The sequence below is a fragment of the Erithacus rubecula genome (genome assembly GCF_903797595.1).
Source record: "Erithacus rubecula genome assembly, contig: scaffold_224_arrow_ctg1, whole genome shotgun sequence".
Lineage (NCBI taxonomy): Eukaryota > Metazoa > Chordata > Aves > Passeriformes > Muscicapidae > Erithacus > Erithacus rubecula.
Genome location: NW_027636095.1, coordinates 78,704 through 90,652, shown reverse-complemented (window position 1 = coordinate 90,652; position 11,949 = coordinate 78,704). Strand labels below are relative to the sequence as shown.

Below are 11,949 nucleotides of genomic sequence, written 5' to 3'. Positions count from 1 at the left end.
GAGGCTTCCCCAGAAGGAGGAGTGTTACTGAAGTAATGGATGATATCTTCATAGCCACCGAGATGAAAGAGGCATGTGTAGCCTGGACAGTAAGCCTCCTAAACTTTCTAGGACTTCAGGGATACAGGACACCAAAGAAAAAGGCCCAGGTAGTGAACCAAAAGATAATTTATCTGGGTTATGAAATTTGTGTGGGACAACAGACTCTAGGTCAAGATCACAAGGAAGCAATATGTCAAACCCCAAAACCTCAGACAGCAAAGGAACTGTGGATATTCTTAGTGTAGGCTGTGGATACACAGCTATGGGCTGCTTGTAAAACTTCTGTATGCGCTCATTGCAAATGGGAACAGAGGCCTCCAGTGGACAAAAGAGGCCACGTGGGCCTTTCACCAGCTGAAGAATTGCTGTAATGTCAGCTGCAGCTCTCAGACTCCCAGGGGTAAGCAAACCATCCTTTCTGTTTTCCCTTGAGAAACAGTGAATTGCCCTGGAGATACTGGCCCAGGACCTGAGTCCATACCAGAGAGCAGCTGCTTAATTATCCAAGCAACTGGATGCAACAGCCAAGGGATGGCTGGGATACCTCAGAGCCCTTGCAGCAGTGGTGCTGAATATTCAAGATGCACACAAATCCACCTTGGGACAGAAAATGACTGTACTGGTGTCTCACACAGTGTCTGCAGTCCTGAAAGTAAAGGGAGGGCACTGGCTCTCCCCACAAAGGTTCCTGAAATGTCAAGCCATCATGGTGGAACAAGACAATATAGAGGTAGTTAGAATTAACATTATCAACCCAGCTTCTTTCCTTAGTGGAAATCAAGAGGAACCAGTACACCAAGGCTGCTTGGAGACTATTGAAGCCTCCTACTCCAGCCACCCTGACCTGAAGGACACCCCTTTGGATCACACAGAATCTGGTTCACTGATGGAAGCAGCGATGTCGTCAGTGGAAAGCGACATGCTGGGTATGCAGTTAGCACCTGCAAAGAGGTAATGGAGTCTGGACCCTTGTCAATAGATACCTCTGAACAAAAAGCTGAGATAATCCCTCTAACCCACGTCTAAGAAATCATAAAGAAATGAAAATTAATATTTATACAGAGTCAAGGTATGCATTTGAGTTGTACATGCGTATGGAGATATCTGGATAGAAAGCAGACTGTTAAACTCACAAGGGAGAAAAATCAAATGTGCAGAAAATATTGCAGCTGCTGGAAGCAGTTCAGCTACCTGAGCAGGTACCAATTATGCACATTAAGGCACATCAGAAGGTGAGCTCGGAATTGCAGGAAGGAAATGAGTGGGCAGACAGAGAGGCAAAAGAAGCAGCAAAAGGTGAGATGATGATTGAGGGAGCTTTAATTACAGATGGACAGAAGGTAAGCAAGTATGTTTGTTATGTTTTAAAACAGTGCAACTGATAATGGTCTCATTGCTTTAAAAGGCCTTGTTTTTGCAATAAAGTATTCACCTTTGCACCTGCCTGAGGACTCTGCATCACTATGGGCCCTCATCCACATCAACCCAAGGATCCACTTTGACCAAATGGGGCCTCATGACACACAGGTGCCACTTGGACATTGCCAGGGCACGTGGAACTCAGTGTGTATTGTGACACAGCACAGCCTCATGGAACTCAGCAGACCATTGGGACAACCTGGAATCTCACAGCTCCAAGGCTCTACTTTGACCAAGTGGGTCCTCATGGGACACAGGTGCCACTGGGACATTGCCAGGTTTTGTGGAATCCAGTGTCCATTGTGACACAGCACAGCCTCATGGAAACACAGGGACCATTGTGACACAATGGAATCTCATGGAAGCAAGTGTCAGTTGTGAACATGGCATGGCTTCATGGAACCTAGGGACAAGTGGGACTGTGCCATGGCTTGTGGAAGCAAGGGGCCATTGAGGCACAGCTTGGAACCCAGGAGAACATTGTGGGGAAACGGATTCTCACAGAAAGAAGGCTCATTGTGACAGTGTGGAATCACAATGATCTCCTGGGTTCCATGAGTCTCTGCTGTGTTTACAGTTGAGGCTTGGTTCCCCAAGATCCCATGGAGTCACTGTGCTCTGCTGTGATTCACGAGGCTGTGCTGTGTCACACTGGACACTTGCTTCCTCCAAGGCTGGAGATGTCCCAGTGGCACCAGGTTTCCATCAGGCCACGTTTTCTCACAATGGGGCTTCAGTTCCATGAGAATCCATTGTGTCACAATGTTCTCTTTAGTTTTATGAGAGCCTGATGTGTTGACAATTGACTCTTGGTTCCTTGAGGTTTCATTGCATCACAATGGTCTCCTTGGTTGCATCAGGCCCAGCTTTGTCACAATACGTTCCATGTATTTCTAGTGCACCACAATGGTCTATTGGATTCCATGAGGACCTGCTGTAAAAGAGTGGACACTTGGCTCCATGAGTTTCCATTCCATCAGGATGACCTCTTGCATTCCATGAGGCCCTGCAGTGTCACAGTGAAGCCTTTGTTCCGTGTGTTCCCATTGTGACACAATGGTCTCCAGCGCACTATGAGGTTGCACCATGGAACTGTGGACACTTGGTTCCATGAGATTTCATGTTGCCACTCCCAGGAAAATCCAGAAATGCCAGAAGTTTATGTCCAAAAATGAGACAGAGGAGTCCTTCAACTTCTTTTGAATAAATGGAGAGAGTTCATTGGGGCACACACACCCACGGGGTTTTTCTCTCTTGAGGTTTCAGAGGGCACAGCCTCCTTTTATCCTAAACTCTCGGCTGCATGTTGCCCTCTTCCTTTCCCCATTGGATGAGGTAATAGGAAGGTACAGCCTCCCCAGACCTGCTGTTCCATATCCCCCCTTGAACCTGGCATTTGCCTCCAAAATTCAGAAGTTCAGCCTTGTGCAGATCCTTGTCTGTTTCAGGAGCTAAGCTGTCTGGGCCCAGTAACAAACCTGAGAAACCTTATGATCTGTTTCAAAGACATTAACACCCATCCCTTCACCCATCAAATGATTTGTAAAGACATTAGCACATATCTTTCCTCTCAGACTGAGGTTACCTGTGCTGCTGAGAGTCTTTTAAACCCAGCCCTCAGCCTGACCTCTCTGCTGTTGTAGTTCCATGGACAGAGGTTGTTGTCTCTTCCCCCTTCCATGGGCAGGCCGCTGTTCAGCCATCTCCAGGACAGCAGGGCCTCACCCCACAGCACTGTGACATAGGAAGACAAAAACCATCACTGCAAATGTCCCCCATCCTCCTTCTTCCCAGGCACTTGACCCTGGCAGTGGGGTTTGCTGGTGGTTGTCACAGGAAAAAGGTGACACTGTGGGGCCACATGGAACCAAGGGTTCATTGTGACACAACAGGGCCATGTGGAGCCAAGGAACTATTGTGACACTGCAGATGCAAGGGGAATATTGTGACACTAAAGAAACTCATGGAACCAAGGGCCCATTGTGACATTGTGGGGACTCATGAAACCTACGGGGCATTGTGACACTGCACAGCCTTGTGGAACCAAGAAGACACTGTGGTGACACTGTGGGACCACATGGAACCAAGGATTCCTTTCTGATTCTGAGGAACCTCATGGAACCAAGGGTCCATTGTGAGACTTTGAAACTACAGAGATCATTTTTAGAGTACTGAATGTCAAGGAACCAAAAGTCCACCTGACAGATTAAAGTCTCATGGAACCAAAAAGAGCATTGTGACACTGTAAGGGCCCATGGAACCAAATATCCATTGGGAAAGTACGGAGCCTCATGGAACCAAGAGTCCGTGGTAACACAGCAATGCCTTGTGGAACCAAGGAGTGCAAAGGTCTCAAACATTCCTTGCAGGGCTCTGCCTTGGAGAAGGGGAACCTCCTTGGTGGCACCTTGGGTTTGGCACACACTTGAGGAGTCTGTCTCTTTTTGATGGGGAAACTTAAAAGTTTTGGATTTCTTAAAAAAAACCCAAAAAAACGTATTTTAGTCTGACTGCAATCAGTTATCCAGCAAAGCAGGTCCCAGGTGAATGAGGACAGATAACATGGGGTTGGGGAATGTGGAGCAAGATTGTCCACAGTGGATCAGACCTCAAGACACAGCTTCTCTGAGCAGGACAGACCTCCTGAGGAGAGAACATGGACTCAATACCAATCACAGAATGCTGCATCACCTCTGCTCTAAAGAGAACAGTAATAAGATATACTCCTTAAAACAGGAATGTGAATTTCTTAGAAGCTCTTTGAAATATTTCTTCATAACAGTATCAGGAAACCTCCCTAATGAAGTGCACCAGACCAGAGGGAAATCAAGGCAGGACTTGCTTTGTCAGGACTTGCTTGATCCTAGTGAGCCTCGTGGTGCCTTTGGTGCTGAGACGTTGAACCTCACACCTGAGAGGAGATTGCACAAACCTTTTCAGGAATCAAAGTGAGAAGAAAAACCCAAAGCATCTCAGAGCATTAATGGGTTCCTCTGAGGTCCATCCCCAACACAGGCTCCTCATGAATTCCTTGAAGGAGAGAATTGGAGGCCATGATTGCACAAATTTTTTTCAGAGACTCAAAGAAAGGAAAAAGGAAAGTACCTTAAAAACTGAAGTACCTTGAAGCATTAATGAGCCCCACTGAGTGTTATTACTGACAAAGGATCTCAAGAGACTAATTAAAGCAGATAATTGGAGGCCATGATTGCACAAAGCTCTCAGAGACTCCAAGGCAAAAGCAAAACTCAAAGTCCTTTGAAAAACCTGCAGTCCCTGGGAGCATGAAGGAGCCGCCAGGGCCATTCCTGACCAAGGCTCCCCAGGGACTGGTCCCAGCAGATCCCTGAGGCCACTGGGGTGTGGGGAGATGCAGAGGGCAGGACAAGGGGTGACAGTGCCCAGCCTTGCTGGGGCTGTGCCAGGAGGCCCCAGTGGCTCAGGACAAGGTGTCTCCTCCCAGCCCTTGGTGGCACAGACCCTGCTGTGCCCCAGGGCATCAAGACTTGGCTTCTCTTTGTCCCCACCTGTCATCTCTGGCTCCAGTTCTCGACTCTGATTGTGGCTTGGGGACACTTTCTCAGTTGTGTCCCTCAGTGGGACGCATTAAAACTTAAAGAAATATTGGAGTTTTGATTCTGACTTGGAGTTCTTGAGAGGTTTCTCCAGCTCCCTCTCAGGGACTGATGTTCAGGGCTTCAGCACAAACCCCAAGAGGGTCATTAAAAGTCCTTGTGCTGTGTCTGTGCTGCTCAGCTGGGCTGGGCTCCTGGAACAGAGGGCCATTTTAGCTATTAAGAAAAGCTTCAAAAGCACATTTCTCTAGATGAACAGCTCTTCTCAGAGCCTGGCAGTGCTGGGGCTCTGCCTGCAGCCACCCCAGGCACAGCACAGAGGCACAGAGAACTTTAATCAGTCAGGACTGGAAAGATGCTCAGAAGTGACTGGGGCAGAATCACTCCCAGCATCTGACACAGGAAGCCTCTGGCTGCAGGACAAGGCAGCTGCAGCTCCTGCAGTGATCTCCTAAAGCTGGAACATCCCAATGCCTACAGGCTCTGTGAGTACATTCTCTGATTCTCTCCTGTGTAGAGCAGCCAGGGGTGCCCAGGGCTGTCATGCAGAGCAATGTCCTGCAGCCCAGGGCACTGTGCTGGGGCAGGGACTCTGCTACCTGACAGGGACAGCTCTCAGCCAGCCCTGGCTGAGTGGGCTGCACTGGGACAGGGTCAGGATGGAAGGAAAGAGCTGGTATGGCTTGTGTGGTGAGTATGCTGCACTGTTTAGGACTCATGTGTCATGACTCTAGCATGACATTTCACTCCAGAATATTTTGAATTAGATTATACAGGGAGCATAGCAAGGCAGGAGCTGTTATTAAATCTACTGCTCTGGGTTGCCTGGATGGGAAATAGCAGACTGATATTCATCTCTAAGTTCAGGTTGAGAAAAAAAAAAAAATTCTCTACATCGTAATAAACAAGGTGAAGGGAGAAATCAGCACAAGGTCCCTTACAGGGAGCATCACTGTCTCTTTTCCAGCCTCCTCAGGGTTGCTCTGATGCTGCCATCAGAGGCTGCAGAGATGGCTCTGGGGAGTGCCCTTTGGTGGAGGGGGGTCTGCAGGGCAGAGCTGAGCCCCCAGGGCTGGGCTGGGCTCTGGCAGCTCTGGCAGGGCCAGCCCTGGCACAGGGTTGCAGCTGCTGGCAGAGACAGCTCCAGGCAGCAGAGCCCTGGGCAGGCAGTGGGGGGAAAGTGCCAACAAGCTGGGCTGGGATATTTAAATTCTCTCCAACTGAACTATTCCATGATTAACATTTTTACAGATCCCTGTGCCAAGACACAGCAAATGTCCAACAGCAGCTCCATCAGCCACTTCCTCCTGCTGGCATTGGCAGACATGTGGCAGCTGCAGCTCCTGCACTTCTGCCTCTTCCTGGGCATCTCCCTGGCTGCCCTCCTGGCCAACGGCCTCATCATCAGCGCTGTAGCCTGCAGCCACCACCTGCACACCCCCATGTTCTTCTTCCTGCTCAACCTGGCCCTCACTGACCTGGGCTGCATCTGCACCACTGTGCCCAAAGCCATGCACAATTCCCTCTGGGACACCAGAAACATCTCCTATGAAGGGTGTGTCATCCAGCTTTTTTAATTTTTGTTCTTCATTTCATCAGAGCTTTCCCTCCTGACCATCATGTGCTACGACTGCCACGTGTCCATCTGCAAACCCCTGCACTACGGGACCCTCCTGGGCAGCAGAGCTTGTGCCCACATGGCAGCAGCTGCCTGGGCCAGTGCCTTTCTCAATCCTCTGCTGCACACAGCCAATACATTTTCTCTGCCCCTGTGCCATGGCAATGCCCTTGGCCAGTTCTTCTGTGAAATCCCTCACATCCTCAAGCTCTCCTGCTCCAAATCCTACCTCAGGGAGCTTGGGCTTCTTGCTGTTAGTGCCTGTTTATCATTTGGTTGTTTTGTGTTCATTGTTTTCTCCTATGTGCAGATCTTCAGGGCTGTGCTGAGGATCCCTTCTGAGCAGGGACAGCACAGAGCCTTTTCCACCTGCCTCCCTCACCTGGCTGTGGTGTCCCTGTTCCTCAGCACTGGCACATTTGCCCACTTGAAGCCCTTCTCCATCTCCTCCCTATCCCTGAATCTGTCCCTGTCAGTTCTGTACTCAGTGATGCCTCTAGCCCTGAACCCCCTCATCTACAGCTTGAGGAACCAGGAGCTCAAGGCTGCAGTGTGGACACTGATGACTGGCTGCTTTCAGGAACATTAAACTGCTAGCCAGTTTCTGAAAATCACTTGTAATAACAGCCGTCTTTGATACTTCTTCTTGGTTTGGTTGTGGGGTTATTTTTCCTTTGTTTTAGTTTTATCATACTGTTCATAAAAAGAGCCACTCTGTGTTCCATTGCTCATTATGTTTCTCCATCTTCGCTGTGGCCAGAAAATGTGTCAATAAAGGGTTGCAGTCTTCATGGCTTTAAACACACTGAAGGATTTCTCTCCCAGCCAAGTTTTCTCCAGAGATGACCCTTTTGTTCCCTCCTCTGGAGCTGCAGCAGCAATGTCTGTGTGCAGAGCTGGGGCTGATCAGTGCTGGCACAGCAGCTGTGCCCAGCAGCAGCAGCAGCATTTGGTGTTGCCAATGCTGCTTCTGTGCCACTGCCCCACTGCCCTCCTGGCCCCTCGTGTTGCTGCAGGGCCTGAGTGCTCTCGGGGCCAGGCACAGCCCTGGGGGTGGCAGTGCCAGGGCTGCAGCAGGGACAGGCCATGGGCACTGCTGGGGCAGCGCTGATGCCTCAGGGCAGGGCCTGGGGGCTCCAGGCTCCTTGGCCAGGCTCTCTCCACAACACTTGGCCAGGCCAATGCTGAGCAGAGAAAACCCCTGTGAGCAGCCCCAGGCTGGCCGTGGGCAGGCTGGGGGCAAACAGCATGGCTGGTGCTCTGCAAGGTCCCTGCAAGGGGGAGACCCTGGCAAGGAGCAGCAGAGCAGGGGCTGATCCATCCCCACTGTGGTGGACAGCCCAGGGCAGCGTCCCAGAGCCTCCTCATGCACCTGCCAACAACATCCCCCCTCTGCAGCCCTGGCCTCTCCCCCAGCTCACACAGGTGCTGCATCCTTGCAGGCACAGACACGGCAGCACTGACTCAAGACCCCCTGTTTGCACTGCACAGAGCAGGCATCAGCACCCCCATGGTGCTGCTGTGGGGAGATGGAGCTGAGTGAGCACAAATGCCACTAGGAAGAGCTGGGGAATGTGAGGGAAACCACTCAGGTTTGTTGTGGCCTCTGCAGTCGGCCAGAAAGTTTGTTTCCATGAGCTGTGATTTTCCTGTCCCACTGCAGATGTTGTTGCTCAGATCCAGAGCTGCCTGGCAGCCACACTCACACAGCTCTGAGCATTTCCTTTACTTGACCTTTGTTTTCTTTACTCTTTTTAGCTCCCCATTTCTTCCTCTTGCCCATTATTCTAACCTCCCCTGTATACAGCCCATCCCTGTTTGTCCTTTCTTCTCTGGACCCCGTTTTCAGTTCTTCAGCTGGCACCATGGGAACTTCCCATGGAAAGCAGGATCATCCTACAAGTGCTTTAGGAATTGTCTGCAGCCTCCTGCAGTGTCTTGTGCTGCTCCCTTGCCAGAGGCACCACAGGCCAGGGGGGCACATCTGGGCTGCTGTGTCTGGGTCTGGGGCTCCCTGTTCTGGGCAGTGAGGAGAGGCTGGAGAGGCTCTGCAGGACTGACAGGATGGGCTTTGAGGCTGTGAGGAGAAGCTGAGGGACCTGGGCTGCTGGACCTTCTGAAGAGGAGGCCCAGGGCTCATCCTGAAACTGCTCCAGGGTGGTTTCAAAGAATCACAAAATCAGCCAGGCTGCAAAAGACCTTGGAGAACATCAAGTCTGACCTGTGCCCTGACACCACCTTGTCTCTCCTGAGGCTCCTCATGTCCAAGATAAACAACCTCAGCTCCCTCAGCGATTCCTCACAGGACTTGTGTTCCAGACCCCTCACCAGCCGTGTTGCCCTTCTCTGGACACAGTCCATCCCCTCCATGTCCTTCTTAAATGTGGGGTCCCAGAACTGGAGACATCATTGGAGGTGCTGCCCAACCACTAGCGAGCACAGGGGAAGAATCACTGCCCTGGTCCTGCTGGCCACATCATTCCTGATCCAGGCCAAGTGCCTTAGGCCTTCTTGGCCCCCAGGGCATACTGCTGGCTCATGTCCAGCCTGCAGTCCATCAGTGCCCCTAGGTCCCTCTCTGCCTTGATTCTATCCAGCCACCCTGTCCCCAGCCTGGAGCACTTCAGGGGTTGTTGTGGCCAAAGTGCAGGACCCAGCTCTTGGTCTTGTTAAACCTCACCTTATTGGATTTGGGCCCTTTATCCAGCCTGTCTAAGTGTCAAGGGAGGTTGGACTCCCAGCCAACTTGGTGTCACCTGGGTAACACGAGACCTTAGATTGCCAAAATGGTCTCCATTATTCCATGAGGCCTCCCAGTGTCACAATATCCCTTTGCTTCCTTGGGAGCCCTTGGCATCACAAAGTCCCTCAGATCCTTGGGCTCCAAAGTGTCAGCACAGTGGATCCCTGGGCCCCACAGTGTCACAATGGTGCCTTGGTCCCCCAAGGCCCTGCAGTGTTCACAGTGGATCCTTGGTTCCATGAGGTCTCACAGTGCAATAATGCTCTCCTTGGTTCCATAGTGTCACAATGGCCTCTTTGTCTCAAGGGGCACCACAGTGTCAAACATGTTTCCTTCGTCCCATGAGGAGCAACACTGCCTCCTTGGTTCCATGGGGCCCTGCAGTGGCACAATGGCCCCATCATTAAACAAGGTCCTGCTCTGTCACAATGCTCTGCATGGTCCCACAAGGCCCTGCAGTGTCACAGTGGCCTCTGTGGTTCCATGAGGACCCAGAGTGTCACAATGCACTCCTTGCTTCCATGTAGCCCCACAGTGTCACAGTGGCCCCTTGGCTCTGTGTGCCATGTTGTTCATAGTGTCACTCTGGTCCTGTGAGTTCCACAAGGCCCTGCAGTGTCACAATGGCCCCTTGCTTCCCCAGGGCCTTGCAATAACACAATCATCACAGAATCACCCAGACTGGAAAAGACCTTGGAGAGCCATCAAGTCCAACCTGTGACCCAGCACCAGCTTGTCACCCTGAGCATGGTACTCAGTGCCACATCTAGTCTATCCTGAAACACTTCCAGGGATGGTGACTCACCCACCTCCCTGGGCAGCCCATTCCAATGCCCAGTCACTATTTTATTCAAGAATATTTCCTAATGTCCAACCTAAAACTACCCTAGTACATGTTATGACTGTGTGGTTTTGTCCTTTCACTGTTCCCTGACCGAAGAACCTCACCTTTACCTGTCTGCACCCTCCTGTCAGGGAGTTGTAGAGAGTGATGAGGTCTCACCTGAGCCTCCTCTTCTCCAGGATAAATATCCCCAGTTCCCTCAGCTGCTCTTCTCATTACTTTTGTTCCACATCCCTCACCATCCTTGTTGCTCTTCTCTGGACACACTCCAACACCTCCATGTCCTTCCTAAATTGGGGGCCCAAAACTGGACATAGCACTCATGGTGCTGCCCAACCCCCAGCCGAGTGCAGGGGAAGAATCACTGCCCTGGTCCTGCTGGCTGCACCATTCCTGATCCATTGGAATTCCAGGGGTTGGATGGTAGAAATGTTGGGGATTGTGTGGAGACAAAGTGTTATTGATTGTCAGCCATGAAGGGTCTTGATTTTCATACCTATTCAGACTGCATTAGAAGGTCCAGGAGGTCAATATGAATTGGACATTGCTGGTATCAATCTATAAATATGAAAAGAAAACTTAACAGGACAAAACATTTCTCTCTGCAATGCTTTCAGTATAATATACAGTATATTCACTTTGAATACGCTTCTGAAATCCGTCTAACTTACCACAGAAGAATTGAAAACTTAAATTATTCTCAAGGGCATTTCTTGTTTGGGTGTTTTGAAGACATTTTATGAGCCTTTGTCACTGAAATCCTGAACTGAAGAGCTCAAGAAAGAAGAGTTCAATTTTATGTTTGCCATGGATTTAGCCTTGGTCAAATTGCCAGTGCTTCCACTAGAATTTTTTACACATTTACTGCTGTGAGATAGGATTATGAGGAAGGCCAAACAAGCTCAAACTTTAAAGGGCACAAAGAAAGTATGAAAAAAACCTCAGAATAATACTTTCAGAACGCTACTCTTCCCCCAACAACTTCTTTTCTTTCACACTGATAACATACAGAAACAGATCAGTCAGTTTGCCATTACTAAAAAATAGCTATTCACCAATTTACTTGGATGTGGAGAACTTCTCTTCAGTCTGTGGAGATTTCTCCACAAGAAAACACTTTTCTTCTGGCCTCTATGTCACAGTGAATCAGCCATTCAGGAGAACATAAATCGGATCACTGTGTAGAAATCCCTTCCTTGACTCACAGTTATCCCAAATCTAATTGTGAGGACCTATCAACTTATGGGGCACACTTTAAAGATTATAATAATTCAAACAAAAGCTCTTTTCATCTTAGAAAGCAGAGTTCTTTCTTCTTCTCTTCCCTGGGGGACAGCAGGGATCTTCATCTCTCTCCTCTCTATTCAAATTTCTCATGGGATCACAGCCATTTCAGTATCTACTTTCTTTAGCAAAAACCCCTCTGCTCATGTCTACAGTTAAAACATTTCATCCTCCTCATAACGCATTTTCTCTGAGTTATAGGGAAGCAAGAGTCTCTTCTCCATGGCTTAAAAACAGAGAAATTTCAGTCCATGACTCACCTCCTTCTGTCATCTGAGACCTGACTCTTCCTTTTGTCTGACCTTGGTGTTTTCATGCTGTTTCTGTGCCTATCTTCAGCTTGGTCCTGTTCTTTCACTCAGGAGAGACAACAAAGTGTCTGCAAGTCTCATTTAGTTAAAGAGTTACTTCAGTTAAGGAGTTC

At 49.7% G+C, this 11,949-nt stretch overlaps 1 pseudogene across 1 annotated transcript; it reads left to right on the top strand.

The window, feature by feature from the left end:
* The first annotated feature begins 6,310 nt into the window (after nt 1–6,310).
* LOC306815771 (olfactory receptor 14I1-like) lies at nt 6,311–7,243 on the top strand (annotated as a pseudogene). Its single transcript has one exon. The product of its transcript is annotated as an olfactory receptor 14I1-like (transcript).
* Nucleotides 7,244–11,949: the final 4,706 nt, after the last annotated feature.